General features: G+C 46.2%; 13 non-coding genes across 13 annotated transcripts; all 13 read left to right on the top strand.

The window, feature by feature from the left end:
• The first annotated feature begins 1,550 nt into the window (after window positions 1-1,550).
• On the top strand, window positions 1,551-1,741 carry LOC130335532 (U2 spliceosomal RNA). Its single transcript, XR_008877146.1, has one exon. It is a non-coding gene; the product is annotated as a U2 spliceosomal RNA (small nuclear RNA).
• Window positions 1,742-3,855: 2,114 nt separating this feature from the next.
• On the top strand, window positions 3,856-4,046 carry LOC130335531 (U2 spliceosomal RNA). The gene has a single exon (XR_008877145.1). It is a non-coding gene; the product is annotated as a U2 spliceosomal RNA (small nuclear RNA).
• Window positions 4,047-6,140: 2,094 nt separating this feature from the next.
• Window positions 6,141-6,331, top strand: LOC130335530 (U2 spliceosomal RNA). The gene has a single exon (XR_008877144.1). It is a non-coding gene; the product is annotated as a U2 spliceosomal RNA (small nuclear RNA).
• A 2,086-nt stretch (window positions 6,332-8,417) lies between these two features.
• Window positions 8,418-8,608, top strand: LOC130335521 (U2 spliceosomal RNA). Its single transcript, XR_008877142.1, has one exon. It is a non-coding gene; the product is annotated as a U2 spliceosomal RNA (small nuclear RNA).
• A 2,088-nt stretch (window positions 8,609-10,696) lies between these two features.
• LOC130335509 (U2 spliceosomal RNA) lies at window positions 10,697-10,887 on the top strand. The gene has a single exon (XR_008877134.1). It is a non-coding gene; the product is annotated as a U2 spliceosomal RNA (small nuclear RNA).
• Window positions 10,888-12,971: 2,084 nt separating this feature from the next.
• On the top strand, window positions 12,972-13,159 carry LOC130335524 (U2 spliceosomal RNA). The gene has a single exon (XR_008877143.1). It is a non-coding gene; the product is annotated as a U2 spliceosomal RNA (small nuclear RNA).
• A 694-nt stretch (window positions 13,160-13,853) lies between these two features.
• Window positions 13,854-14,037, top strand: LOC130335514 (U2 spliceosomal RNA). Its single transcript, XR_008877138.1, has one exon. It is a non-coding gene; the product is annotated as a U2 spliceosomal RNA (small nuclear RNA).
• A 2,077-nt stretch (window positions 14,038-16,114) lies between these two features.
• Window positions 16,115-16,305, top strand: LOC130335497 (U2 spliceosomal RNA). Its single transcript, XR_008877124.1, has one exon. It is a non-coding gene; the product is annotated as a U2 spliceosomal RNA (small nuclear RNA).
• A 2,083-nt stretch (window positions 16,306-18,388) lies between these two features.
• Window positions 18,389-18,579, top strand: LOC130335485 (U2 spliceosomal RNA). The gene has a single exon (XR_008877113.1). It is a non-coding gene; the product is annotated as a U2 spliceosomal RNA (small nuclear RNA).
• A 2,086-nt stretch (window positions 18,580-20,665) lies between these two features.
• Window positions 20,666-20,856, top strand: LOC130335473 (U2 spliceosomal RNA). The gene has a single exon (XR_008877102.1). It is a non-coding gene; the product is annotated as a U2 spliceosomal RNA (small nuclear RNA).
• A 2,082-nt stretch (window positions 20,857-22,938) lies between these two features.
• LOC130335573 (U2 spliceosomal RNA) lies at window positions 22,939-23,129 on the top strand. The gene has a single exon (XR_008877182.1). It is a non-coding gene; the product is annotated as a U2 spliceosomal RNA (small nuclear RNA).
• A 2,082-nt stretch (window positions 23,130-25,211) lies between these two features.
• On the top strand, window positions 25,212-25,402 carry LOC130335561 (U2 spliceosomal RNA). Its single transcript, XR_008877171.1, has one exon. It is a non-coding gene; the product is annotated as a U2 spliceosomal RNA (small nuclear RNA).
• Window positions 25,403-27,488: 2,086 nt separating this feature from the next.
• Window positions 27,489-27,679, top strand: LOC130335549 (U2 spliceosomal RNA). The gene has a single exon (XR_008877160.1). It is a non-coding gene; the product is annotated as a U2 spliceosomal RNA (small nuclear RNA).
• Window positions 27,680-27,926: the final 247 nt, after the last annotated feature.

Genomic DNA, 27,926 nt, shown 5'->3' with positions numbered 1-27,926 from the left:
GGCAAAGACAAATGCTTCCAGCCATCCATTGCACTAATGGATTGGTCATCAGCTGGCTGTCTATGTCCCGCATCAATATAGACCAAAGTACAGAGGGTTAGGCTATGCTATTGTGCACCTACCTGATGCATCAGAAGGTGCGAGGCCCTTGCTAAATTCTGTGCACAGACTTTGAGATCTATACTTTAGACTGTATCTAAACCTGCTCCAACATGGACTGACATTCTGGCCTACTTTCAGCCGATGCGACTTGTCTGTCGCTGAACAGTCGCTTTTTATGTATTCAGCACCTATGTATAATGTTGTAAAAATGCTCTAGAAGCTAAAGTCGCAGAAATGTCACACATATTTGGCCTGCAACTTTCTGTGCGACAAATTCAGACAGGAAAAATCAGTATAAATCCTTAGAAAATTATCCCCCAGTGTCTCCATCTGCTGGCGGTATTGAATAAGCATTGCTGCACTGATGGGGTATGCATTAGACGAAAAAAAAGAAGAAAAAGAAGAATAATACGCCCAGAAAAGAGGCGAAAAGGAGAAAAACGTAAAAAAACGTGAAAAAAAAGTAAGAGGAAGAGAAGGGAAAAAAAGGTGGAAATGGGTTTAAAAGTGATTTCGGCGGAGAAATATATATATATATATATATATATATATATATATATATATATATATATATACGCGCACACACACACATATATATAAACGTATTCTCCGTTGAGATATTGCAGCCGCTGCTGTGTCCAGGCCCAGGAGCCTTAGCACTGTGCTGTGATGTCACTCAATACCACTGACATCACTAGGTGTAAACAACATCTCTCCTTTGCTGTGTATGTGACTATGGAGCTGTTTGGTGATGTCGTCTATTATGGCCTTCATAGAAGCAACAGGAGATTGTTGCATCCATCTAGAACCCTCAGAACTACAGTGCTATGATGTCACTCACTTCCACAGGCCTTGCAGAGTGTAAACAACAACAACCCAGCTTTGTTGTGTATGTAACCATAGGGATTTGTGATGTCACCTAGAACCTTCACAGCAGCGACAGCTTTATGAGGAGCATCAGCACTGCTCTGCCTGAGCAGAACCATCACCGCCATAGGTTGTCAAATAACCCGGGTTTAACCCACACAGGTAAGTCCAATGGGGTGCAGGCATGTCCTCTATGCTTACAGCTTCCCGTGGGTGTTGGTTTGATACCGTTTGGGGACAGCCAAGGAGGCATCTGCAGGCAACAAAGGTAGGTGTGTGCTTGTGTGTGTGTTTCCTATGCAGATCCTAAGCCCAGTGTCACATGCAAGTAGGAGGAGTAAGAAGGGTTCCTGGCAAATCCGGGTTATGGATTGCATTTAAAAAGGCCCCGTGGGAGTGCAATGGGCCCCTGTCTTGCTGCTTAGCAATAATGGTATGGGTTTAGGTTCTGCTGTGTGTACTGGTGGTTGACTGCCCCCCAGCCCAGAGTGTGCATGGAAAATTGTCTGGCAGCCTCCCTGACAGCAAGCAGTGATAGTGCCCATGAAGGGGACCTTGTTGGGCCCGCCCCTTTCACGGTTATCGCTTCTCGGCCTTTTGGCTAAGATCAAGTGTAGTATCTGTTCTTATCAGTTTAATATCTGATACGTCCCCTATCTGGGGACCATATATTAAATGGATTTTTGAGAACGGGGGCCGATTTCGAAGCTTGCTTCCGTCGCCCTATGCATTGACCCGATATGGCAGTATCTTCGGGTACAGTGCACCACCCCCTTACAGGGTTAAAAAGAAAGATTCCTACTTTCATTGCTACCTGCTTGCTGGCTAGCCAGCTAGCCAGCCCTGTGGGCCTTGCTGCTGCTGCAGCCAAAAAACAAAAGGTGGTGCTGCTGCTGCTGCTTCTGCTGCTTCTGCTGCTTCTGCTGCTTCTGCTTGTGTCTGGCCGCTGTTGGAGCGTCCAGGCACAGGACTTCTGCTGCTGCTGACTAAATGGCCTCCTTAATTGGATCATTTGAGTAGCCAGCACACCTGTGCAGGTAGGGCATGACATGATAGGCAGCTGCCTTGATAGCGGGTGGGTGCTGAATGTTCCTAATTGACAAAATAAGATTAATGCTTATGAAGAAATATAAAATCTCATCCCTTCCCCAATATCGCGCCACACCCCTACCCCTTAATTCCCTGGTTGAACTTGATGGACATATGTCTTTTTTCGACCGTACTAACTATGTAACTATGTAACATAACATGGGGGGGGGGTCTCCTGGCTGTTCACACAGGTGTGTCATTGCTGTACATTGACCATGCATTGCTTCTGTGGTATTGCAAAGGCAAAGACAAATGCTTCCAGCCATCCATTGCACTAATGGATTGGTCATCAGCTGGCTGTCTATGTCCCGCATCAATATAGACCAAAGTACAGAGGGTTAGGCTATGCTATTGTGCACCTACCTGATGCATCAGAAGGTGCGAGGCCCTTGCTAAATTCTGTGCACAGACTTTGAGATCTATACTTTAGACTGTATCTAAACCTGCTCCAACATGGACTGACATTCTGGCCTACTTTCAGCCGATGCGACTTGTCTGTCGCTGAACAGTCGCTTTTTATGTATTCAGCACCTATGTATAATGTTGTAAAAATGCTCTAGAAGCTAAAGTCGCAGAAATGTCACACATATTTGGCCTGCAACTTTCTGTGCGACAAATTCAGACAGGAAAAATCAGTATAAATCCTTAGAAAATTATCCCCCAGTGTCTCCATCTGCTGGCGGTATTGAATAAGCATTGCTGCACTGATGGGGTATGCATTAGACGAAAAAAAAGAAGAAAAAGAAGAATAATACGCCCAGAAAAGAGGCGAAAAGGAGAAAAACGTAAAAAAACGTGAAAAAAAAGTAAGAGGAAGAGAAGGGAAAAAAAGGTGGAAATGGGTTTAAAAGTGATTTCGGCGGAGAAATATATATATATATATATATATACATATATATATATATATATATATATATATATATACGCGCACACACACACATATATATAAACGTATTCTCCGTTGAGATATTGCAGCCGCTGCTGTGTCCAGGCCCAGGAGCCTTAGCACTGTGCTGTGATGTCACTCAATACCACTGACATCACTAGGTGTAAACAACATCTCTCCTTTGCTGTGTATGTGACTATGGAGCTGTTTGGTGATGTCGTCTATTATGGCCTTCATAGAAGCAACAGGAGATTGTTGCATCCATCTAGAACCCTCAGAACTACAGTGCTATGATGTCACTCACTTCCACAGGCCTTGCAGAGTGTAAACAACAACAACCCAGCTTTGTTGTGTATGTAACCATAGGGATTTGTGATGTCACCTAGAACCTTCACAGCAGCGACAGCTTTATGAGGAGCATCAGCACTGCTCTGCCTGAGCAGAACCATCACCGCCATAGGTTGTCAAATAACCCGGGTTTAACCCACACAGGTAAGTCCAATGGGGTGCAGGCATGTCCTCTATGCTTACAGCTTCCCGTGGGTGTTGGTTTGATACCGTTTGGGGACAGCCAAGGAGGCATCTGCAGGCAACAAAGGTAGGTGTGTGCTTGTGTGTGTGTTTCCTATGCAGATCCTAAGCCCAGTGTCACATGCAAGTAGGAGGAGTAAGAAGGGTTCCTGGCAAATCCGGGTTATGGATTGCATTTAAAAAGGCCCCGTGGGAGTGCAATGGGCCCCTGTCTTGCTGCTTAGCAATAATGGTATGGGTTTAGGTTCTGCTGTGTGTACTGGTGGTTGACTGCCCCCCAGCCCAGAGTGTGCATGGAAAATTGTCTGGCAGCCTCCCTGACAGCAAGCAGTGATAGTGCCCATGAAGGGGACCTTGTTGGGCCCGCCCCTTTCACGGTTATCGCTTCTCGGCCTTTTGGCTAAGATCAAGTGTAGTATCTGTTCTTATCAGTTTAATATCTGATACGTCCCCTATCTGGGGACCATATATTAAATGGATTTTTGAGAACGGGGGCCGATTTCGAAGCTTGCTTCCGTCGCCCTATGCATTGACCCGATATGGCAGTATCTTCGGGTACAGTGCACCACCCCCTTACAGGGTTAAAAAGAAAGATTCCTACTTTCATTGCTACCTGCTTGCTGGCTAGCCAGCTAGCCAGCCCTGTGGGCCTTGCTGCTGCTGCAGCCAAAAAACAAAAGGTGGTGCTGCTGCTGCTGCTTCTGCTGCTTCTGCTTGTGTCTGGCCGCTGTTGGAGCGTCCAGGCACAGGACTTCTGCTGCTGCTGACTAAATGGCCTCCTTAATTGGATCATTTGAGTAGCCAGCACACCTGTGCAGGTAGGGCATGACATGATAGGCAGCTGCCTTGATAGCGGGTGGGTGCTGAATGTTCCTAATTGACAAAATAAGATTAATGCTTATGAAGAAATATAAAATCTCATCCCTTCCCCAATATCGCGCCACACCCCTACCCCTTAATTCCCTGGTTGAACTTGATGGACATATGTCTTTTTTCGACCGTACTAACTATGTAACTATGTAACATAACATGGGGGGGGGGTCTCCTGGCTGTTCACACAGGTGTGTCATTGCTGTACATTGACCATGCATTGCTTCTGTGGTATTGCAAAGGCAAAGACAAATGCTTCCAGCCATCCATTGCACTAATGGATTGGTCATCAGCTGGCTGTCTATGTCCCGCATCAATATAGACCAAAGTACAGAGGGTTAGGCTATGCTATTGTGCACCTACCTGATGCATCAGAAGGTGCGAGGCCCTTGCTAAATTCTGTGCACAGACTTTGAGATCTATACTTTAGACTGTATCTAAACCTGCTCCAACATGGACTGACATTCTGGCCTACTTTCAGCCGATGCGACTTGTCTGTCGCTGAACAGTCGCTTTTTATGTATTCAGCACCTATGTATAATGTTGTAAAAATGCTCTAGAAGCTAAAGTCGCAGAAATGTCACACATATTTGGCCTGCAACTTTCTGTGCGACAAATTCAGACAGGAAAAATCAGTATAAATCCTTAGAAAATTATCCCCCAGTGTCTCCATCTGCTGGCGGTATTGAATAAGCATTGCTGGCTGCACTGATGGGGTATGCATTAGACGAAAAAAAAGAAGAAAAAGAAGAATAATACGCCCAGAAAAGAGGCGAAAAGGAGAAAAACGTAAAAAAACGTGAAAAAAAAGTAAGAGGAAGAGAAGGGAAAAAAAGGTGGAAATGGGTTTAAAAGTGATTTCGGCGGAGAAATATATATATATATATATATATATATATATATATATATATATATATATATACGCGCACACACACACATATATATAAACGTATTCTCCGTTGAGATATTGCAGCCGCTGCTGTGTCCAGGCCCAGGAGCCTTAGCACTGTGCTGTGATGTCACTCAATACCACTGACATCACTAGGTGTAAACAACATCTCTCCTTTGCTGTGTATGTGACTATGGAGCTGTTTGGTGATGTCGTCTATTATGGCCTTCATAGAAGCAACAGGAGATTGTTGCATCCATCTAGAACCCTCAGAACTACAGTGCTATGATGTCACTCACTTCCACAGGCCTTGCAGAGTGTAAACAACAACAACCCAGCTTTGTTGTGTATGTAACCATAGGGATTTGTGATGTCACCTAGAACCTTCACAGCAGCGACAGCTTTATGAGGAGCATCAGCACTGCTCTGCCTGAGCAGAACCATCACCGCCATAGGTTGTCAAATAACCCGGGTTTAACCCACACAGGTAAGTCCAATGGGGTGCAGGCATGTCCTCTATGCTTACAGCTTCCCGTGGGTGTTGGTTTGATACCGTTTGGGGACAGCCAAGGAGGCATCTGCAGGCAACAAAGGTAGGTGTGTGCTTGTGTGTGTGTTTCCTATGCAGATCCTAAGCCCAGTGTCACATGCAAGTAGGAGGAGTAAGAAGGGTTCCTGGCAAATCCGGGTTATGGATTGCATTTAAAAAGGCCCCGTGGGAGTGCAATGGGCCCCTGTCTTGCTGCTTAGCAATAATGGTATGGGTTTAGGTTCTGCTGTGTGTACTGGTGGTTGACTGCCCCCCAGCCCAGAGTGTGCATGGAAAATTGTCTGGCAGCCTCCCTGACAGCAAGCAGTGATAGTGCCCATGAAGGGGACCTTGTTGGGCCCGCCCCTTTCACGGTTATCGCTTCTCGGCCTTTTGGCTAAGATCAAGTGTAGTATCTGTTCTTATCAGTTTAATATCTGATACGTCCCCTATCTGGGGACCATATATTAAATGGATTTTTGAGAACGGGGGCCGATTTCGAAGCTTGCTTCCGTCGCCCTATGCATTGACCCGATATGGCAGTATCTTCGGGTACAGTGCACCACCCCCTTACAGGGTTAAAAAGAAAGATTCCTACTTTCATTGCTACCTGCTTGCTGGCTAGCCAGCTAGCCAGCCCTGTGGGCCTTGCTGCTGCTGCAGCCAAAAAACAAAAGGTGGTGCTGCTGCTGCTGCTTCTGCTGCTTCTGCTTGTGTCTGGCCGCTGTTGGAGCGTCCAGGCACAGGACTTCTGCTGCTGCTGACTAAATGGCCTCCTTAATTGGATCATTTGAGTAGCCAGCACACCTGTGCAGGTAGGGCATGACATGATAGGCAGCTGCCTTGATAGCGGGTGGGTGCTGAATGTTCCTAATTGACAAAATAAGATTAATGCTTATGAAGAAATATAAAATCTCATCCCTTCCCCAATATCGCGCCACACCCCTACCCCTTAATTCCCTGGTTGAACTTGATGGACATATGTCTTTTTTCGACCGTACTAACTATGTAACTATGTAACATAACATGGGGGGGGGGTCTCCTGGCTGTTCACACAGGTGTGTCATTGCTGTACATTGACCATGCATTGCTTCTGTGGTATTGCAAAGGCAAAGACAAATGCTTCCAGCCATCCATTGCACTAATGGATTGGTCATCAGCTGGCTGTCTATGTCCCGCATCAATATAGACCAAAGTACAGAGGGTTAGGCTATGCTATTGTGCACCTACCTGATGCATCAGAAGGTGCGAGGCCCTTGCTAAATTCTGTGCACAGACTTTGAGATCTATACTTTAGACTGTATCTAAACCTGCTCCAACATGGACTGACATTCTGGCCTACTTTCAGCCGATGCGACTTGTCTGTCGCTGAACAGTCGCTTTTTATGTATTCAGCACCTATGTATAATGTTGTAAAAATGCTCTAGAAGCTAAAGTCGCAGAAATGTCACACATATTTGGCCTGCAACTTTCTGTGCGACAAATTCAGACAGGAAAAATCAGTATAAATCCTTAGAAAATTATCCCCCAGTGTCTCCATCTGCTGGCGGTATTGAATAAGCATTGCTGCACTGATGGGGTATGCATTAGACGAAAAAAAAGAAGAAAAAGAAGAATAATACGCCCAGAAAAGAGGCGAAAAGGAGAAAAACGTAAAAAAACGTGAAAAAAAAGTAAGAGGAAGAGAAGGGAAAAAAAGGTGGAAATGGGTTTAAAAGTGATTTCGGCGGAGAAATATATATATATATATATATATATATATATATATATATATATATATACGCGCACACACACACATATATATAAACGTATTCTCCGTTGAGATATTGCAGCCGCTGCTGTGTCCAGGCCCAGGAGCCTTAGCACTGTGCTGTGATGTCACTCAATACCACTGACATCACTAGGTGTAAACAACATCTCTCCTTTGCTGTGTATGTGACTATGGAGCTGTTTGGTGATGTCGTCTATTATGGCCTTCATAGAAGCAACAGGAGATTGTTGCATCCATCTAGAACCCTCAGAACTACAGTGCTATGATGTCACTCACTTCCACAGGCCTTGCAGAGTGTAAACAACAACAACCCAGCTTTGTTGTGTATGTAACCATAGGGATTTGTGATGTCACCTAGAACCTTCACAGCAGCGACAGCTTTATGAGGAGCATCAGCACTGCTCTGCCTGAGCAGAACCATCACCGCCATAGGTTGTCAAATAACCCGGGTTTAACCCACACAGGTAAGTCCAATGGGGTGCAGGCATGTCCTCTATGCTTACAGCTTCCCGTGGGTGTTGGTTTGATACCGTTTGGGGACAGCCAAGGAGGCATCTGCAGGCAACAAAGGTAGGTGTGTGCTTGTGTGTGTGTTTCCTATGCAGATCCTAAGCCCAGTGTCACATGCAAGTAGGAGGAGTAAGAAGGGTTCCTGGCAAATCCGGGTTATGGATTGCATTTAAAAAGGCCCCGTGGGAGTGCAATGGGCCCCTGTCTTGCTGCTTAGCAATAATGGTATGGGTTTAGGTTCTGCTGTGTGTACTGGTGGTTGACTGCCCCCCAGCCCAGAGTGTGCATGGAAAATTGTCTGGCAGCCTCCCTGACAGCAAGCAGTGATAGTGCCCATGAAGGGGACCTTGTTGGGCCCGCCCCTTTCACGGTTATCGCTTCTCGGCCTTTTGGCTAAGATCAAGTGTAGTATCTGTTCTTATCAGTTTAATATCTGATACGTCCCCTATCTGGGGACCATATATTAAATGGATTTTTGAGAACGGGGGCCGATTTCGAAGCTTGCTTCCGTCGCCCTATGCATTGACCCGATATGGCAGTATCTTCGGGTACAGTGCACCACCCCCTTACAGGGTTAAAAAGAAAGATTCCTACTTTCATTGCTACCTGCTTGCTGGCTAGCCAGCTAGCCAGCCCTGTGGGCCTTGCTGCTGCTGCAGCCAAAAAACAAAAGGTGGTGCTGCTGCTGCTGCTTCTGCTGCTTCTGCTTGTGTCTGGCCGCTGTTGGAGCGTCCAGGCACAGGACTTCTGCTGCTGCTGACTAAATGGCCTCCTTAATTGGATCATTTGAGTAGCCAGCACACCTGTGCAGGTAGGGCATGACATGATAGGCAGCTGCCTTGATAGCGGGTGGGTGCTGAATGTTCCTAATTGACAAAATAAGATTAATGCTAATGAAGAAATATAAAATCTCATCCCTTCCCCAATATCGCGCCACACCCCTACCCCTTAATTCCCTGGTTGAACTTGATGGACATATGTCTTTTTTCGACCGTACTAACTATGTAACTATGTAACATAACATGGGGGGGGGGTCTCCTGGCTGTTCACACAGGTGTGTCATTGCTGTACATTGACCATGCATTGCTTCTGTGGTATTGCAAAGGCAAAGACAAATGCTTCCAGCCATCCATTGCACTAATGGATTGGTCATCAGCTGGCTGTCTATGTCCCGCATCAATATAGACCAAAGTACAGAGGGTTAGGCTATGCTATTGTGCACCTACCTGATGCATCAGAAGGTGCGAGGCCCTTGCTAAATTCTGTGCACAGACTTTGAGATCTATACTTTAGACTGTATCTAAACCTGCTCCAACATGGACTGACATTCTGGCCTACTTTCAGCCGATGCGACTTGTCTGTCGCTGAACAGTCGCTTTTTATGTATTCAGCACCTATGTATAATGTTGTAAAAATGCTCTAGAAGCTAAAGTCGCAGAAATGTCACACATATTTGGCCTGCAACTTTCTGTGCGACAAATTCAGACAGGAAAAATCAGTATAAATCCTTAGAAAATTATCCCCCAGTGTCTCCATCTGCTGGCGGTATTGAATAAGCATTGCTGCACTGATGGGGTATGCATTAGACGAAAAAAAAGAAGAAAAAGAAGAATAATACGCCCAGAAAAGAGGCGAAAAGGAGAAAAACGTAAAAAAACGTGAAAAAAAAGTAAGAGGAAGAGAAGGGAAAAAAAGGTGGAAATGGGTTTAAAAGTGATTTCGGCGGAGAAATATATATATATATATATATATATATATATATATATATATATATATATACGCGCACACACACACATATATATAAACGTATTCTCCGTTGAGATATTGCAGCCGCTGCTGTGTCCAGGCCCAGGAGCCTTAGCACTGTGCTGTGATGTCACTCAATACCACTGACATCACTAGGTGTAAACAACATCTCTCCTTTGCTGTGTATGTGACTATGGAGCTGTTTGGTGATGTCGTCTATTATGGCCTTCATAGAAGCAACAGGAGATTGTTGCATCCATCTAGAACCCTCAGAACTACAGTGCTATGATGTCACTCACTTCCACAGGCCTTGCAGAGTGTAAACAACAACAACCCAGCTTTGTTGTGTATGTAACCATAGGGATTTGTGATGTCACCTAGAACCTTCACAGCAGCGACAGCTTTATGAGGAGCATCAGCACTGCTCTGCCTGAGCAGAACCATCACCGCCATAGGTTGTCAAATAACCCGGGTTTAATCCACACAGGTAAGTCCAATGGGGTGCAGGCATGTCCTCTATGCTTACAGCTTCCCGTGGGTGTTGGTTTGATACCGTTTGGGGACAGCCAAGGAGGCATCTGCAGGCAACAAAGGTAGGTGTGTGCTTGTGTGTGTGTTTCCTATGCAGATCCTAAGCCCAGTGTCACATGCAAGTAGGAGGAGTAAGAAGGGTTCCTGGCAAATCCGGGTTATGGATTGCATTTAAAAAGGCCCCGTGGGAGTGCAATGGGCCCCTGTCTTGCTGCTTAGCAATAATGGTATGGGTTTAGGTTCTGCTGTGTGTACTGGTGGTTGACTGCCCCCCAGCCCAGAGTGTGCATGGAAAATTGTCTGGCAGCCTCCCTGACAGCAAGCAGTGATAGTGCCCATGAAGGGGACCTTGTTGGGCCCGCCCCTTTCACGGTTATCGCTTCTCGGCCTTTTGGCTAAGATCAAGTGTAGTATCTGTTCTTATCAGTTTAATATCTGATACGTCCCCTATCTGGGGACCATATATTAAATGGATTTTTGAGAACGGGGGCCGATTTCGAAGCTTGCTTCCGTCGCCCTATGCATTGACCCGATATGGCAGTATCTTCGGGTACAGTGCACCACCCCCTTACAGGGTTAAAAAGAAAGATTCCTACTTTCATTGCTACCTGCTTGCTGGCTAGCCAGCTAGCCAGCCCTGTGGGCCTTGCTGCTGCTGCAGCCAAAGAACAAAAGGTGGTGCTGCTGCTGCTGCTTCTGCTGCTTCTGCTTGTGTCTGGCCGCTGTTGGAGCGTCCAGGCACAGGACTTCTGCTGCTGCTGACTAAATGGCCTCCTTAATTGGATCATTTGAGTAGCCAGCACACCTGTGCAGGTAGGGCATGACATGATAGGCAGCTGCCTTGATAGCGGGTGGGTGCTGAATGTTCCTAATTGACAAAATAAGATTAATGCTTATGAAGAAATATAAAATCTCATCCCTTCCCCAATATCGCGCCACACCCCTACCCCTTAATTCCCTGGTTGAACTTGATGGACATATGTCTTTTTTCGACCGTACTAACTATGTAACTATGTAACATAACATGGGGGGGGGGTCTCCTGGCTGTTCACACAGGTGTGTCATTGCTGTACATTGACCATGCATTGCTTCTGTGGTATTGCAAAGGCAAAGACAAATGCTTCCAGCCATCCATTGCACTAATGGATTGGTCATCAGCTGGCTGTCTATGTCCCGCATCAATATAGACCAAAGTACAGAGGGTTAGGCTATGCTATTGTGCACCTACCTGATGCATCAGAAGGTGCGAGGCCCTTGCTAAATTCTGTGCACAGACTTTGAGATCTATACTTTAGACTGTATCTAAACCTGCTCCAACATGGACTGACATTCTGGCCTACTTTCAGCCGATGCGACTTGTCTGTCGCTGAACAGTCGCTTTTTATGTATTCAGCACCTATGTATAATGTTGTAAAAATGCTCTAGAAGCTAAAGTCGCAGAAATGTCACACATATTTGGCCTGCAACTTTCTGTGCGACAAATTCAGACAGGAAAAATCAGTATAAATCCTTAGAAAATTATCCCCCAGTGTCTCCATCTGCTGGCGGTATTGAATAAGCATTGCTGCACTGATGGGGTATGCATTAGACGAAAAAAAAGAAGAAAAAGAAGAATAATACGCCCAGAAAAGAGGCGAAAAGGAGAAAAACTTAAAAAAACGTGAAAAAAAAGTAAGAGGAAGAGAAGGGAAAAAAAGGTGGAAATGGGTTTAAAAGTGATTTCGGCGGAGAAATATATATATATATATATATATATATATATATATATATATATATACGCGCACACACACACATATATATAAACGTATTCTCCGTTGAGATATTGCAGCCGCTGCTGTGTCCAGGCCCAGGAGCCTTAGCACTGTGCTGTGATGTCACTCAATACCACTGACATCACTAGGTGTAAACAACATCTCTCCTTTGCTGTGTATGTGACTATGGAGCTGTTTGGTGATGTCGTCTATTATGGCCTTCATAGAAGCAACAGGAGATTGTTGCATCCATCTAGAACCCTCAGAACTACAGTGCTATGATGTCACTCACTTCCACAGGCCTTGCAGAGTGTAAACAACAACAACCCAGCTTTGTTGTGTATGTAACCATAGGGATTTGTGATGTCACCTAGAACCTTCACAGCAGCGACAGCTTTATGAGGAGCATCAGCACTGCTCTGCCTGAGCAGAACCATCACCGCCATAGGTTGTCAAATAACCCGGGTTTAACCCACACAGGTAAGTCCAATGGGGTGCAGGCATGTCCTCTATGCTTACAGCTTCCCGTGGGTGTTGGTTTGATACCGTTTGGGGACAGCCAAGGAGGCATCTGCAGGCAACAAAGGTAGGTGTGTGCTTGTGTGTGTGTTTCCTATGCAGATCCTAAGCCCAGTGTCACATGCAAGTAGGAGGAGTAAGAAGGGTTCCTGGCAAATCCGGGTTATGGATTGCATTTAAAAAGGCCCCGTGGGAGTGCAATGGGCCCCTGTCTTGCTGCTTAGCAATAATGGTATGGGTTTAGGTTCTGCTGTGTGTACTGGTGGTTGACTGCCCCCCAGCCCAGAGTGTGCATGGAAAATTGTCTGGCAGCCTCCCTGACAGCAAGCAGTGATAGTGCCCATGAAGGGGACCTTGTTGGGCCCGCCCCTTTCACGGTTATCGCTTCTCGGCCTTTTGGCTAAGATCAAGTGTAGTATCTGTTCTTATCAGTTTTTCATGCCGGTGGATAGTAACGCCGGTATGGGGCTGGTGGGGATGGGTGCTGCATGGAGGATGCAGGTGTACCAGGGCTTTCCGGGGCTGGTTCTGAGGAATCAGCTCGACGGCTGCCCCGATGTGACCTGTTCCCTCCGGGTCTCGCCATGAGGCTGAGAGGGTCTAGAGCCGAGGTACTTTTGTGCCTCGGGGAGTGGTGACCCCGAGGTGCCGAAACTCACTGGGAGGATAGACTCACTGAGTTGAAGCACGGGCACCATAATCTCTTCACCTTGTGGCACTCACCTCTTGATTCCCGGCCTTCTGGCTAGGATCAGAGAAATTTTTATAGATCCGGCCGGATGTCCGGGCAGTATATCTGCACACATTCACTTATTTATTTCTTTTTTGTCTCACTGTGTCACTTTTTGCGTGTTGTGTGTTCACAGGATTGGTCAGGATGCGGTAGCCCTTCTGGGTGTCCCTCCTGGCGGTCTAGGGGAGGTGTGTGTGGCCATTAGGTTCCGCACCTCCCTGCAAACACCCCGGGTACTCCTGCTTTGGCAGGGTACCTACCGTAATCGGCTCTGCGGGCAGATACCTTGGCTAACGCCAAGGGGGATGCCGGGAGCATTTGTGGTCCCCTAGTAGCTTCGGCGAAAAGGGACATCGAACCTGGAACCTCGCAGGTACCTTTTGGTCCGGAGGCGAAGGGTAAGGTTTGTTGGGGGGCCTCTCTCCTATCGGAGAAGGGCTTGCGATAGACCGCATCCTTTGTGCACGTTTTTTTAGTGTAACACGTTTGCACTTTTTCTTGCACTTTGGGTGAATCGAAAGCACGTTCCTCGGCTTTTGATAAAAAAAAAAAAAAAAAAATCTGTTCTTATCAGTTTAATATCTGATACGTCCCCTATCTGGGGACCATATATTAAATGGATTTTTGAGAACGGGGGCCGATTTCGAAGCTTGCTTCCGTCGCCCTATGCATTGACCCGATATGGCAGTATCTTCGGGTACAGTGCACCACCCCCTTACAGGGTTAAAAAGAAAGATTCCTACTTTCATTGCTACCTGCTTGCTGGCTAGCCAGCTAGCCAGCCCTGTGGGCCTTGCTGCTGCTGCAGCCAAAAAACAAAAGGTGGTGCTGCTGCTGCTGCTTCTGCTGCTTCTGCTTGTGTCTGGCCGCTGTTGGAGCGTCCAGGCACAGGACTTCTGCTGCTGCTGACTAAATGGCCTCCTTAATTGGATCATTGGAGTAGCCAGCACACCTGTGCAGGTAGGGCATGACATGATAGGCAGCTGCCTTGATAGCGGGTGGGTGCTGAATGTTCCTAATTGACAAAATAAGATTAATGCTTATGAAGAAATATAAAATCTCATCCCTTCCCCAATATCGCGCCACACCCCTACCCCTTAATTCCCTGGTTGAACTTGATGGACATATGTCTTTTTTCGACCGTACTAACTATGTAACTATGTAACATAACATGGGGGGGGGGGTCTCCTGGCTGTTCACACAGGTGTGTCATTGCTGTACATTGACCATGCATTGCTTCTGTGGTATTGCAAAGGCAAAGACAAATGCTTCCAGCCATCCATTGCACTAATGGATTGGTCATCAGCTGGCTGTCTATGTCCCGCATCAATATAGACCAAAGTACAGAGGGTTAGGCTATGCTATTGTGCACCTACCTGATGCATCAGAAGGTGCGAGGCCCTTGCTAAATTCTGTGCACAGACTTTGAGATCTATACTTTAGACTGTATCTAAACCTGCTCCAACATGGACTGACATTCTGGCCTACTTTCAGCCGATGCGACTTGTCTGTCGCTGAACAGTCGCTTTTTATGTATTCAGCACCTATGTATAATGTTGTAAAAATGCTCTAGAAGCTAAAGTCGCAGAAATGTCACACATATTTGGCCTGCAACTTTCTGTGCGACAAATTCAGACAGGAAAAATCAGTATAAATCCTTAGAAAATTATCCCCCAGTGTCTCCATCTGCTGGCGGTATTGAATAAGCATTGCTGCACTGATGGGGTATGCATTAGACGAAAAAAAAGAAGAAAAAGAAGAATAATACGCCCAGAAAAGAGGCGAAAAGGAGAAAAACGTAAAAAAACGTGAAAAAAAAGTAAGAGGAAGAGAAGGGAAAAAAAGGTGGAAATGGGTTTAAAAGTGATTTCGGCGGAGAAATATATATATATATATATATATATATATATATATATACGCGCACACACACACATATATATAAACGTATTCTCCGTTGAGATATTGCAGCCGCTGCTGTGTCCAGGCCCAGGAGCCTTAGCACTGTGCTGTGATGTCACTCAATACCACTGACATCACTAGGTGTAAACAACATCTCTCCTTTGCTGTGTATGTGACTATGGAGCTGTTTGGTGATGTCGTCTATTATGGCCTTCATAGAAGCAACAGGAGATTGTTGCATCCATCTAGAACCCTCAGAACTACAGTGCTATGATGTCACTCACTTCCACAGGCCTTGCAGAGTGTAAACAACAACAACCCAGCTTTGTTGTGTATGTAACCATAGGGATTTGTGATGTCACCTAGAACCTTCACAGCAGCGACAGCTTTATGAGGAGCATCAGCACTGCTCTGCCTGAGCAGAACCATCACCGCCATAGGTTGTCAAATAACCCGGGTTTAACCCACACAGGTAAGTCCAATGGGGTGCAGGCATGTCCTCTATGCTTACAGCTTCCCGTGGGTGTTGGTTTGATACCGTTTGGGGACAGCCAAGGAGGCATCTGCAGGCAACAAAGGTAGGTGTGTGCTTGTGTGTGTGTTTCCTATGCAGATCCTAAGCCCAGTGTCACATGCAAGTAGGAGGAGTAAGAAGGGTTCCTGGCAAATCCGGGTTATGGATTGCATTTAAAAAGGCCCCGTGGGAGTGCAATGGGCCCCTGTCTTGCTGCTTAGCAATAATGGTATGGGTTTAGGTTCTGCTGTGTGTACTGGTGGTTGACTGCCCCCCAGCCCAGAGTGTGCATGGAAAATTGTCTGGCAGCCTCCCTGACAGCAAGCAGTGATAGTGCCCATGAAGGGGACCTTGTTGGGCCCGCCCCTTTCACGGTTATCGCTTCTCGGCCTTTTGGCTAAGATCAAGTGTAGTATCTGTTCTTATCAGTTTAATATCTGATACGTCCCCTATCTGGGGACCATATATTAAATGGATTTTTGAGAACGGGGGCCGATTTCGAAGCTTGCTTCCGTCGCCCTATGCATTGACCCGATATGGCAGTATCTTCGGGTACAGTGCACCACCCCCTTACAGGGTTAAAAAGAAAGATTCCTACTTTCATTGCTACCTGCTTGCTGGCTAGCCAGCTAGCCAGCCCTGTGGGCCTTGCTGCTGCTGCAGCCAAAAAACAAAAGGTGGTGCTGCTGCTGCTGCTTCTGCTGCTTCTGCTTGTGTCTGGCCGCTGTTGGAGCGTCCAGGCACAGGACTTCTGCTGCTGCTGACTAAATGGCCTCCTTAATTGGATCATTTGAGTAGCCAGCACACCTGTGCAGGTAGGGCATGACATGATAGGCAGCTGCCTTGATAGCGGGTGGGTGCTGAATGTTCCTAATTGACAAAATAAGATTAATGCTTATGAAGAAATATAAAATCTCATCCCTTCCCCAATATCGCGCCACACCCCTACCCCTTAATTCCCTGGTTGAACTTGATGGACATATGTCTTTTTTCGACCGTACTAACTATGTAACTATGTAACATAACATGGGGGGGGGGGTCTCCTGGCTGTTCACACAGGTGTGTCATTGCTGTACATTGACCATGCATTGCTTCTGTGGTATTGCAAAGGCAAAGACAAATGCTTCCAGCCATCCATTGCACTAATGGATTGGTCATCAGCTGGCTGTCTATGTCCCGCATCAATATAGACCAAAGTACAGAGGGTTAGGCTATGCTATTGTGCACCTACCTGATGCATCAGAAGGTGCGAGGCCCTTGCTAAATTCTGTGCACAGACTTTGAGATCTATACTTTAGACTGTATCTAAACCTGCTCCAACATGGACTGACATTCTGGCCTACTTTCAGCCGATGCGACTTGTCTGTCGCTGAACAGTCGCTTTTTATGTATTCAGCACCTATGTATAATGTTGTAAAAATGCTCTAGAAGCTAAAGTCGCAGAAATGTCACACATATTTGGCCTGCAACTTTCTGTGCGACAAATTCAGACAGGAAAAATCAGTATAAATCCTTAGAAAATTATCCCCCAGTGTCTCCATCTGCTGGCGGTATTGAATAAGCATTGCTGCACTGATGGGGTATGCATTAGACGAAAAAAAAGAAGAAAAAGAAGAATAATACGCCCAGAAAAGAGGCGAAAAGGAGAAAAACGTAAAAAAACGTGAAAAAAAAGTAAGAGGAAGAGAAGGGAAAAAAAGGTGGAAATGGGTTTAAAAGTGATTTCGGCGGAGAAATATATATATATATATATATATATATATATATATATATATATACGCGCACACACACACATATATATAAACGTATTCTCCGTTGAGATATTGCAGCCGCTGCTGTGTCCAGGCCCAGGAGCCTTAGCACTGTGCTGTGATGTCACTCAATACCACTGACATCACTAGGTGTAAACAACATCTCTCCTTTGCTGTGTATGTGACTATGGAGCTGTTTGGTGATGTCGTCTATTATGGCCTTCATAGAAGCAACAGGAGATTGTTGCATCCATCTAGAAGCCTCAGAACTACAGTGCTATGATGTCACTCACTTCCACAGGCCTTGCAGAGTGTAAACAACAACAACCCAGCTTTGTTGTGTATGTAACCATAGGGATTTGTGATGTCACCTAGAACCTTCACAGCAGCGACAGCTTTATGAGGAGCATCAGCACTGCTCTGCCTGAGCAGAACCATCACCGCCATAGGTTGTCAAATAACCCGGGTTTAACCCACACAGGTAAGTCCAATGGGGTGCAGGCATGTCCTCTATGCTTACAGCTTCCCGTGGGTGTTGGTTTGATACCGTTTGGGGACAGCCAAGGAGGCATCTGCAGGCAACAAAGGTAGGTGTGTGCTTGTGTGTGTGTTTCCTATGCAGATCCTAAGCCCAGTGTCACATGCAAGTAGGAGGAGTAAGAAGGGTTCCTGGCAAATCCGGGTTATGGATTGCATTTAAAAAGGCCCCGTGGGAGTGCAATGGGCCCCTGTCTTGCTGCTTAGCAATAATGGTATGGGTTTAGGTTCTGCTGTGTGTACTGGTGGTTGACTGCCCCCCAGCCCAGAGTGTGCATGGAAAATTGTCTGGCAGCCTCCCTGACAGCAAGCAGTGATAGTGCCCATGAAGGGGACCTTGTTGGGCCCGCCCCTTTCACGGTTATCGCTTCTCGGCCTTTTGGCTAAGATCAAGTGTAGTATCTGTTCTTATCAGTTTAATATCTGATACGTCCCCTATCTGGGGACCATATATTAAATGGATTTTTGAGAACGGGGGCCGATTTCGAAGCTTGCTTCCGTCGCCCTATGCATTGACCCGATATGGCAGTATCTTCGGGTACAGTGCACCACCCCCTTACAGGGTTAAAAAGAAAGATTCCTACTTTCATTGCTACCTGCTTGCTGGCTAGCCAGCTAGCCAGCCCTGTGGGCCTTGCTGCTGCTGCAGCCAAAGAACAAAAGGTGGTGCTGCTGCTGCTGCTTCTGCTGCTTCTGCTTGTGTCTGGCCGCTGTTGGAGCGTCCAGGCACAGGACTTCTGCTGCTGCTGACTAAATGGCCTCCTTAATTGGATCATTTGAGTAGCCAGCACACCTGTGCAGGTAGGGCATGACATGATAGGCAGCTGCCTTGATAGCGGGTGGGTGCTGAATGTTCCTAATTGACAAAATAAGATTAATGCTTATGAAGAAATATAAAATCTCATCCCTTCCCCAATATCGCGCCACACCCCTACCCCTTAATTCCCTGGTTGAACTTGATGGACATATGTCTTTTTTCGACCGTACTAACTATGTAACTATGTAACATAACATGGGGGGGGGGTCTCCTGGCTGTTCACACAGGTGTGTCATTGCTGTACATTGACCATGCATTGCTTCTGTGGTATTGCAAAGGCAAAGACAAATGCTTCCAGCCATCCATTGCACTAATGGATTGGTCATCAGCTGGCTGTCTATGTCCCGCATCAATATAGACCAAAGTACAGAGGGTTAGGCTATGCTATTGTGCACCTACCTGATGCATCAGAAGGTGCGAGGCCCTTGCTAAATTCTGTGCACAGACTTTGAGATCTATACTTTAGACTGTATCTAAACCTGCTCCAACATGGACTGACATTCTGGCCTACTTTCAGCCGATGCGACTTGTCTGTCGCTGAACAGTCGCTTTTTATGTATTCAGCACCTATGTATAATGTTGTAAAAATGCTCTAGAAGCTAAAGTCGCAGAAATGTCACACATATTTGGCCTGCAACTTTCTGTGCGACAAATTCAGACAGGAAAAATCAGTATAAATCCTTAGAAAATTATCCCCCAGTGTCTCCATCTGCTGGCGGTATTGAATAAGCATTGCTGCACTGATGGGGTATGCATTAGACGAAAAAAAAGAAGAAAAAGAAGAATAATACGCCCAGAAAAGAGGCGAAAAGGAGAAAAACGTAAAAAAACGTGAAAAAAAAGTAAGAGGAAGAGAAGGGAAAAAAAGGTGGAAATGGGTTTAAAAGTGATTTCGGCGGAGAAATATATATATATATATATATATATATATATATATATATATATATATACGCGCACACACACACATATATATAAACGTATTCTCCGTTGAGATATTGCAGCCGCTGCTGTGTCCAGGCCCAGGAGCCTTAGCACTGTGCTGTGATGTCACTCAATACCACTGACATCACTAGGTGTAAACAACATCTCTCCTTTGCTGTGTATGTGACTATGGAGCTGTTTGGTGATGTCGTCTATTATGGCCTTCATAGAAGCAACAGGAGATTGTTGCATCCATCTAGAACCCTCAGAACTACAGTGCTATGATGTCACTCACTTCCACAGGCCTTGCAGAGTGTAAACAACAACAACCCAGCTTTGTTGTGTATGTAACCATAGGGATTTGTGATGTCACCTAGAACCTTCACAGCAGCGACAGCTTTATGAGGAGCATCAGCACTGCTCTGCCTGAGCAGAACCATCACCGCCATAGGTTGTCAAATAACCCGGGTTTAACCCACACAGGTAAGTCCAATGGGGTGCAGGCATGTCCTCTATGCTTACAGCTTCCCGTGGGTGTTGGTTTGATACCGTTTGGGGACAGCCAAGGAGGCATCTGCAGGCAACAAAGGTAGGTGTGTGCTTGTGTGTGTGTTTCCTATGCAGATCCTAAGCCCAGTGTCACATGCAAGTAGGAGGAGTAAGAAGGGTTCCTGGCAAATCCGGGTTATGGATTGCATTTAAAAAGGCCCCGTGGGAGTGCAATGGGCCCCTGTCTTGCTGCTTAGCAATAATGGTATGGGTTTAGGTTCTGCTGTGTGTACTGGTGGTTGACTGCCCCCCAGCCCAGAGTGTGCATGGAAAATTGTCTGGCAGCCTCCCTGACAGCAAGCAGTGATAGTGCCCATGAAGGGGACCTTGTTGGGCCCGCCCCTTTCACAGTTATCGCTTCTCGGCCTTTTGGCTAAGATCAAGTGTAGTATCTGTTCTTATCAGTTTAATATCTGATACGTCCCCTATCTGGGGACCATATATTAAATGGATTTTTGAGAACGGGGGCCGATTTCGAAGCTTGCTTCCGTCGCCCTATGCATTGACCCGATATGGCAGTATCTTCGGGTACAGTGCACCACCCCCTTACAGGGTTAAAAAGAAAGATTCCTACTTTCATTGCTACCTGCTTGCTGGCTAGCCAGCTAGCCAGCCCTGTGGGCCTTGCTGCTGCTGCAGCCAAAAAACAAAAGGTGGTGCTGCTGCTGCTGCTTCTGCTGCTTCTGCTTGTGTCTGGCCGCTGTTGGAGCGTCCAGGCACAGGACTTCTGCTGCTGCTGACTAAATGGCCTCCTTAATTGGATCATTTGAGTAGCCAGCACACCTGTGCAGGTAGGGCATGACATGATAGGCAGCTGCCTTGATAGCGGGTGGGTGCTGAATGTTCCTAATTGACAAAATAAGATTAATGCTTATGAAGAAATATAAAATCTCATCCCTTCCCCAATATCGCGCCACACCCCTACCCCTTAATTCCCTGGTTGAACTTGATGGACATATGTCTTTTTTCGACCGTACTAACTATGTAACTATGTAACATAACATGGGGGGGGGGTCTCCTGGCTGTTCACACAGGTGTGTCATTGCTGTACATTGACCATGCATTGCTTCTGTGGTATTGCAAAGGCAAAGACAAATGCTTCCAGCCATCCATTGCACTAATGGATTGGTCATCAGCTGGCTGTCTATGTCCCGCATGAATATAGACCAAAGTACAGAGGGTTAGGCTATGCTATTGTGCACCTACCTGATGCATCAGAAGGTGCGAGGCCCTTGCTAAATTCTGTGCACAGACTTTGAGATCTATGCTTTAGACTGTATCTAAACCTGCTCCAACATGGACTGACATTCTGGCCTACTTTCAGCCGATGCGACTTGTCTGTCGCTGAACAGTCGCTTTTTATGTATTCAGCACCTATGTATAATGTTGTAAAAATGCTCTAGAAGCTAAAGTCGCAGAAATGTCACACATATTTGGCCTGCAACTTTCTGTGCGACAAATTCAGACAGGAAAAATCAGTATAAATCCTTAGAAAATTATCCCCCAGTGTCTCCATCTGCTGGCGGTATTGAATAAGCATTGCTGCACTGATGGGGTATGCATTAGACGAAAAAAAAGAAGAAAAAGAAGAATAATACGCCCAGAAAAGAGGCGAAAAGGAGAAAAACGTAAAAAAACGTGAAAAAAAAGTAAGAGGAAGAGAAGGGAAAAAAAGGTGGAAATGGGTTTAAAAGTGATTTCGGCGGAGAAATATATATATATATATATATATATATATATATATATATATATACGCGCACACACACACATATATATAAACGTATTCTCCGTTGAGATATTGCAGCCGCTGCTGTGTCCAGGCCCAGGAGCCTTAGCACTGTGCTGTGATGTCACTCAATACCACTGACATCACTAGGTGTAAACAACATCTCTCCTTTGCTGTGTATGTGACTATGGAGCTGTTTGGTGATGTCGTCTATTATGGCCTTCATAGAAGCAACAGGAGATTGTTGCATCCATCTAGAACCCTCAGAACTACAGTGCTATGATGTCACTCACTTCCACAGGCCTTGCAGAGTGTAAACAACAACAACCCAGCTTTGTTGTGTATGTAACCATAGGGATTTGTGATGTCACCTAGAACCTTCACAGCAGCGACAGCTTTATGAGGAGCATCAGCACTGCTCTGCCTGAGCAGAACCATCACCGCCATAGGTTGTCAAATAACCCGGGTTTAACCCACACAGGTAAGTCCAATGGGGTGCAGGCATGTCCTCTATGCTTACAGCTTCCCGTGGGTGTTGGTTTGATACCGTTTGGGGACAGCCAAGGAGGCATCTGCAGGCAACAAAGGTAGGTGTGTGCTTGTGTGTGTGTTTCCTATGCAGATCCTAAGCCCAGTGTCACATGCAAGTAGGAGGAGTAAGAAGGGTTCCTGGCAAATCCGGGTTATGGATTGCATTTAAAAAGGCCCCGTGGGAGTGCAATGGGCCCCTGTCTTGCTGCTTAGCAATAATGGTATGGGTTTAGGTTCTGCTGTGTGTACTGGTGGTTGACTGCCCCCCAGCCCAGAGTGTGCATGGAAAATTGTCTGGCAGCCTCCCTGACAGCAAGCAGTGATAGTGCCCATGAAGGGGACCTTGTTGGGCCCGCCCCTTTCACGGTTATCGCTTCTCGGCCTTTTGGCTAAGATCAAGTGTAGTATCTGTTCTTATCAGTTTAATATCTGATACGTCCCCTATCTGGGGACCATATATTAAATGGATTTTTGAGAACGGGGGCCGATTTCGAAGCTTGCTTCCGTCGCCCTATGCATTGACCCGATATGGCAGTATCTTCGGGTACAGTGCACCACCCCCTTACAGGGTTAAAAAGAAAGATTCCTACTTTCATTGCTACCTGCTTGCTGGCTAGCCAGCTAGCCAGCCCTGTGGGCCTTGCTGCTGCTGCAGCCAAAAAACAAAAGGTGGTGCTGCTGCTGCTGCTTCTGCTGCTTCTGCTTGTGTCTGGCCGCTGTTGGAGCGTCCAGGCACAGGACTTCTGCTGCTGCTGACTAAATGGCCTCCTTAATTGGATCATTTGAGTAGCCAGCACACCTGTGCAGGTAGGGCATGACATGATAGGCAGCTGCCTTGATAGCGGGTGGGTGCTGAATGTTCCTAATTGACAAAATAAGATTAATGCTAATGAAGAAATATAAAATCTCATCCCTTCCCCAATATCGCGCCACACCCCTACCCCTTAATTCCCTGGTTGAACTTGATGGACATATGTCTTTTTTCGACCGTACTAACTATGTAACTATGTAACATAACATGGGGGGGGGGTCTCCTGGCTGTTCACACAGGTGTGTCATTGCTGTACATTGACCATGCATTGCTTCTGTGGTATTGCAAAGGCAAAGACAAATGCTTCCAGCCATCCATTGCACTAATGGATTGGTCATCAGCTGGCTGTCTATGTCCCGCATCAATATAGACCAAAGTACAGAGGGTTAGGCTATGCTATTGTGCACCTACCTGATGCATCAGAAGGTGCGAGGCCCTTGCTAAATTCTGTGCACAGACTTTGAGATCTATACTTTAGACTGTATCTAAACCTGCTCCAACATGGACTGACATTCTGGCCTACTTTCAGCCGATGCGACTTGTCTGTCGCTGAACAGTCGCTTTTTATGTATTCAGCACCTATGTATAATGTTGTAAAAATGCTCTAGAAGCTAAAGTCGCAGAAATGTCACACATATTTGGCCTGCAACTTTCTGTGCGACAAATTCAGACAGGAAAAATCAGTATAAATCCTTAGAAAATTATCCCCCAGTGTCTCCATCTGCTGGCGGTATTGAATAAGCATTGCTGCACTGATGGGGTATGCATTAGACGAAAAAAAAGAAGAAAAAGAAGAATAATACGCCCAGAAAAGAGGCGAAAAGGAGAAAAACGTAAAAAAACGTGAAAAAAAAGTAAGAGGAAGAGAAGGGAAAAAAAGGTGGAAATGGGTTTAAAAGTGATTTCGGCGGAGAAATATATATATATATATATATATATATATATATATATATATATACGCGCACACACACACATATATATAAACGTATTCTCCGTTGAGATATTGCAGCCGCTGCTGTGTCCAGGCCCAGGAGCCTTAGCACTGTGCTGTGATGTCACTCAATACCACTGACATCACTAGGTGTAAACAACATCTCTCCTTTGCTGTGTATGTGACTATGGAGCTGTTTGGTGATGTCGTCTATTATGGCCTTCATAGAAGCAACAGGAGATTGTTGCATCCATCTAGAACCCTCAGAACTACAGTGCTATGATGTCACTCACTTCCACAGGCCTTGCAGAGTGTAAACAACAACAACCCAGCTTTGTTGTGTATGTAACCATAGGGATTTGTGATGTCACCTAGAACCTTCACAGCAGCGACAGCTTTATGAGGAGCATCAGCACTGCTCTGCCTGAGCAGAACCATCACCGCCATAGGTTGTCAAATAACCCGGGTTTAATCCACACAGGTAAGTCCAATGGGGTGCAGGCATGTCCTCTATGCTTACAGCTTCCCGTGGGTGTTGGTTTGATACCGTTTGGGGACAGCCAAGGAGGCATCTGCAGGCAACAAAGGTAGGTGTGTGCTTGTGTGTGTGTTTCCTATGCAGATCCTAAGCCCAGTGTCACATGCAAGTAGGAGGAGTAAGAAGGGTTCCTGGCAAATCCGGGTTATGGATTGCATTTAAAAAGGCCCCGTGGGAGTGCAATGGGCCCCTGTCTTGCTGCTTAGCAATAATGGTATGGGTTTAGGTTCTGCTGTGTGTACTGGTGGTTGACTGCCCCCCAGCCCAGAGTGTGCATGGAAAATTGTCTGGCAGCCTCCCTGACAGCAAGCAGTGATAGTGCCCATGAAGGGGACCTTGTTGGGCCCGCCCCTTTCACGGTTATCGCTTCTCGGCCTTTTGGCTAAGATCAAGTGTAGTATCTGTTCTTATCAGTTTAATATCTGATACGTCCCCTATCTGGGGACCATATATTAAATGGATTTTTGAGAACGGGGGCCGATTTCGAAGCTTGCTTCCGTCGCCCTATGCATTGACCCGATATGGCAGTATCTTCGGGTACAGTGCACCACCCCCTTACAGGGTTAAAAAGAAAGATTCCTACTTTCATTGCTACCTGCTTGCTGGCTAGCCAGCTAGCCAGCCCTGTGGGCCTTGCTGCTGCTGCAGCCAAAGAACAAAAGGTGGTGCTGCTGCTGCTGCTTCTGCTGCTTCTGCTTGTGTCTGGCCGCTGTTGGAGCGTCCAGGCACAGGACTTCTGCTGCTGCTGACTAAATGGCCTCCTTAATTGGATCATTTGAGTAGCCAGCACACCTGTGCAGGTAGGGCATGACATGATAGGCAGCTGCCTTGATAGCGGGTGGGTGCTGAATGTTCCTAATTGACAAAATAAGATTAATGCTTATGAAGAAATATAAAATCTCATCCCTTCCCCAATATCGCGCCACACCCCTACCCCTTAATTCCCTGGTTGAACTTGATGGACATATGTCTTTTTTCGACCGTACTAACTATGTAACTATGTAACATAACATGGGGGGGGGGTCTCCTGGCTGTTCACACAGGTGTGTCATTGCTGTACATTGACCATGCATTGCTTCTGTGGTATTGCAAAGGCAAAGACAAATGCTTCCAGCCATCCATTGCACTAATGGATTGGTCATCAGCTGGCTGTCTATGTCCCGCATCAATATAGACCAAAGTACAGAGGGTTAGGCTATGCTATTGTGCACCTACCTGATGCATCAGAAGGTGCGAGGCCCTTGCTAAATTCTGTGCACAGACTTTGAGATCTATACTTTAGACTGTATCTAAACCTGCTCCAACATGGACTGACATTCTGGCCTACTTTCAGCCGATGCGACTTGTCTGTCGCTGAACAGTCGCTTTTTATGTATTCAGCACCTATGTATAATGTTGTAAAAATGCTCTAGAAGCTAAAGTCGCAGAAATGTCACACATATTTGGCCTGCAACTTTCTGTGCGACAAATTCAGACAGGAAAAATCAGTATAAATCCTTAGAAAATTATCCCCCAGTGTCTCCATCTGCTGGCGGTATTGAATAAGCATTGCTGCACTGATGGGGTATGCATTAGACGAAAAAAAAGAAGAAAAAGAAGAATAATACGCCCAGAAAAGAGGCGAAAAGGAGAAAAACTTAAAAAAACGTGAAAAAAAAGTAAGAGGAAGAGAAGGGAAAAAAAGGTGGAAATGGGTTTAAAAGTGATTTCGGCGGAGAAATATATATATATATATATATATATATATATATATATATATATATATACGCGCACACACACACATATATATAAACGTATTCTCCGTTGAGATATTGCAGCCGCTGCTGTGTCCAGGCCCAGGAGCCTTAGCACTGTGCTGTGATGTCACTCAATACCACTGACATCACTAGGTGTAAACAACATCTCTCCTTTGCTGTGTATGTGACTATGGAGCTGTTTGGTGATGTCGTCTATTATGGCCTTCATAGAAGCAACAGGAGATTGTTGCATCCATCTAGAACCCTCAGAACTACAGTGCTATGATGTCACTCACTTCCACAGGCCTTGCAGAGTGTAAACAACAACAACCCAGCTTTGTTGTGTATGTAACCATAGGGATTTGTGATGTCACCTAGAACCTTCACAGCAGCGACAGCTTTATGAGGAGCATCAGCACTGCTCTGCCTGAGCAGAACCATCACCGCCATAGGTTGTCAAATAACCCGGGTTTAACCCACACAGGTAAGTCCAATGGGGTGCAGGCATGTCCTCTATGCTTACAGCTTCCCGTGGGTGTTGGTTTGATACCGTTTGGGGACAGCCAAGGAGGCATCTGCAGGCAACAAAGGTAGGTGTGTGCTTGTGTGTGTGTTTCCTATGCAGATCCTAAGCCCAGTGTCACATGCAAGTAGGAGGAGTAAGAAGGGTTCCTGGCAAATCCGGGTTATGGATTGCATTTAAAAAGGCCCCGTGGGAGTGCAATGGGCCCCTGTCTTGCTGCTTAGCAATAATGGTATGGGTTTAGGTTCTGCTGTGTGTACTGGTGGTTGACTGCCCCCCAGCCCAGAGTGTGCATGGAAAATTGTCTGGCAGCCTCCCTGACAGCAAGCAGTGATAGTGCCCATGAAGGGGACCTTGTTGGGCCCGCCCCTTTCACGGTTATCGCTTCTCGGCCTTTTGGCTAAGATCAAGTGTAGTATCTGTTCTTATCAGTTTAATATCTGATACGTCCCCTATCTGGGGACCATATATTAAATGGATTTTTGAGAACGGGGGCCGATTTCGAAGCTTGCTTCCGTCGCCCTATGCATTGACCCGATATGGCAGTATCTTCGGGTACAGTGCACCACCCCCTTACAGGGTTAAAAAGAAAGATTCCTACTTTCATTGCTACCTGCTTGCTGGCTAGCCAGCTAGCCAGCCCTGTGGGCCTTGCTGCTGCTGCAGCCAAAAAACAAAAGGTGGTGCTGCTGCTGCTGCTTCTGCTGCTTCTGCTTGTGTCTGGCCGCTGTTGGAGCGTCCAGGCACAGGACTTCTGCTGCTGCTGACTAAATGGCCTCCTTAATTGGATCATTGGAGTAGCCAGCACACCTGTGCAG

This window comes from Hyla sarda, unplaced genomic scaffold (genome assembly GCF_029499605.1).
Source record: "Hyla sarda isolate aHylSar1 unplaced genomic scaffold, aHylSar1.hap1 scaffold_451, whole genome shotgun sequence".
In the NCBI taxonomy this organism is placed as follows: domain Eukaryota; kingdom Metazoa; phylum Chordata; class Amphibia; order Anura; family Hylidae; genus Hyla; species Hyla sarda.
The sequence above is the reverse complement of the archived record's forward strand: the minus strand, read 5'-3'. Positions and strand labels throughout refer to the sequence as shown.